Source organism: Tamandua tetradactyla, chromosome 11 (assembly GCF_023851605.1).
Source record: "Tamandua tetradactyla isolate mTamTet1 chromosome 11, mTamTet1.pri, whole genome shotgun sequence".
NCBI lineage: Eukaryota > Metazoa > Chordata > Mammalia > Pilosa > Myrmecophagidae > Tamandua > Tamandua tetradactyla.
This window is the reverse complement of record NC_135337.1, coordinates 40,476,735-40,479,618: the sequence shown is the minus strand read 5'-3', so window position 1 is coordinate 40,479,618 and position 2,884 is coordinate 40,476,735.

Here is a 2,884-nt window from a genome sequence, read left to right as displayed (position 1 = left end):
CAGGAGCAGCTTTCTCCAGGAGAAAAAGCTAGCAGATGATGCCATGCTCGCCATGTGCCCTTCCAGCCAAGAGAGAAACTGTGACTATGTTCGCCATGTGCCTTCTCGGATGAGAGAGAAACCCTGAACTTCATCGCCCTACTTGAACCAAGGTATCTTTACCTGGATACCTTTGATTGGACATTTCTATAGACTTGTAATTGGGACATTATCTCAACCTTAGAGCTGTAAACTTGCAACTTATTAAGTTTCCCTTTTAAAAGCCATTGCATTTCTGGTGTATTACATTCCAGGAGCTAGCAAGCTAGAACACCTTGTTTCAACAAAGATAAAACATACGTAGAAACAGAAAATGATGACCTATGCAAATGAGTGGGATAAAGTGTTAAAAACTCATCAACGAGGGCCCGACCTGGAACACATATCAGATAAGGACTTTCTAAAAATGGTCCCCCAAAATAATAGGGGTTCTAAATTACTTCACACAAGCCTGTTCTCAAATGTAAATCCTCAAAGAGACATTCTCTAACAACCTTATCCAAAGGAGGAGCCCCATCGTTTGCTCTCCCCTCACCCTGCACCGTATTTCTTCATGGCCCCTACCAGTCGGGAGAGTGTGATTTCTGTGGGTGCTGCCTCCCTCCCACAGTGGAGGAGTGTTTCATTCCCCATGACACCCTCACTGCTTATACGAATCTGGCAGAGAGGGTGTTCAGTAAACATTTGTTGAAAGAATAAATAGATGAACGGTGATAGAATATGCTCTCTGACTCTCTGACGAGCTCCTAAGGGAATTAATGTCATCTCCTTGCGGTCCCTCCTAACAGCCCCTGCCTGCGCCCCAGGGCACTGTGGGAATCATTCAGGGGATACCTTTCATAAGAGACCATTCAAAGGGGAAAGAATGCTCCCAAAAACGGGCACGGGAAATAACAAAATAATCCAACTTAAAATACAACTGGATAGAATTGAAAAACTTACAGATCAAAATTCCAGTTTTTGAAAAAGTATATGTGTTTGTATAGAGCTGTGTGTGGGAGTGGGGGATAAATTTAAGGGAAAAAATTGGGAATGAACACAAAGTTGTTAACAATGGTTACTTTCTAAGTCAGGTCTGGGAGTAAATAAGAAGAGAAGGGGAAGCTTCTACTTCTAATTTCATACACATATCTCATATATAAAATGTAGTGGTGAAAAAAACCTGTGAATAAAATGAATTAATTTAAATTTAAAAATTAGGTAAATTTAAAAAAAAATGTAGTGGTGGATTTGGATGTTTGAAGTTTATTCCAAATTTTCCTAAGCAACTGTCCAATAAAAATGTTTTTAAAAGACAAAGATCAGACTAAATCTATAATAGCAATAAAGTGAAAAAGTATACTATAAAATGATAGAGTTTGATCTCATTTTGTAAAATATTGATTATTGCAATAATAAATAGAGAGGAATTGTATGTGTATAAAAAAGGTTTGAAAGAATATGTACCGGTATTAGAGAGACAATGGGAGACTTTTATTGATATTTTTATCTGTTTTCCTGTATAGTTTGAATTTTTTTACCATGTCTTTGTATTGCTTTTAAATTTAGGAAAAAAATATTTTGAAATGCATAATGCCTGGAAGCCTTTTTTGTTTTTTCTTTTGTTTAGAAATGGCCTTACTAAGTCCATGTGGCACAGTGGAAAGAGGGCTAGTTATGAAATCAGAAGTCTGACTTGAGTCTCAGCTCTGCACTAGCTTACCAAATGACCTTAGGCCTAATTTTCCTCATCTGTAAAATGGGGATAAAACTTTTGCCCCACCCAACTCTCACCACTGTCATGAAGACAGCGCAAGAGACACTTTATCAACCCTAAGTTATGATCATGATAATAAATGGAAGCTGTTTTAATGCTCTGAATGCTAACTAGGCTTTAATCAGCTTGCTGCTGATTGTTAACTTTTTACAAATAGCTTCCTCACCCCCACCCACCTTTATTTCTCAAGACAAGAGGAATTTAATCATTCTGGGGCAACCAAGTAGTCAAAAAAGTTAAAGTAGCCCAGACATGAATTTGAAAATCTTTAGTTTGATGGCTCTGAAGATACTGTTGGTTGGCATCTGAGTTCACTGGCAGGGCAGTTTGCTCCCTGTGGAGGGCCAAAGAGAGCAGAGAAAGTTTGCAGGGATGTTGAGGCAGGGATAATCAGGAGGACATGGATGTGAGAATAATGATGGTTAACAAAATAAGGAAGAAGTATTTGTTATTTCTCATACACCATTCTACTTCCTACCCCCACCTTCTGGAAGGGTTGATCCTTGTTACTAGATTGGGTTGTTTTTTGTTTTGTGCTGTGTTGCATTTTTGCTTATCAAGATCAGGATTGGGTGTGGATCTTTGGAATACTAGGAAGAGCTAAGTGGTTCTGCATAAATAATGAGGAGAAGTTGAAAGGTGGCATGGGAAAGGAGACCCAGAGATAAAGACAGAGGTTTTGGAGATTTGGAGTCTGCTTGAGGCATGATAAAAAAATGAGACAGAAAGAGAAATGCCAAGAGAACCAAGAAGGACCCACGGGAGCTGAAAGAAAGAGCCATTGAAGCCAGAACCTGAAGGCAAGGAAACCTGAGAGAAAAGACCCAGCAGATGCCAGCCATGTGTTTTCCCATGTGGCAGTGGTGTCCGGATGCAAGCAGCCTGTCTTCAGAGAAGCTACTGAGGATGCACATCTCTCCATGTGCCTCTTAAAGCTGTGCTGGTTTGACTCTATTATGTACCCCAGAAAAGCCATGTTTTAATCTTGATTCAATCCTGTAGAGGCAGCCATTTCTTTTAATCCTGATTCAATAATATATATTGGAAATTTTAGATTATCTCCACAGAGATGTGACACACCCAATTGTG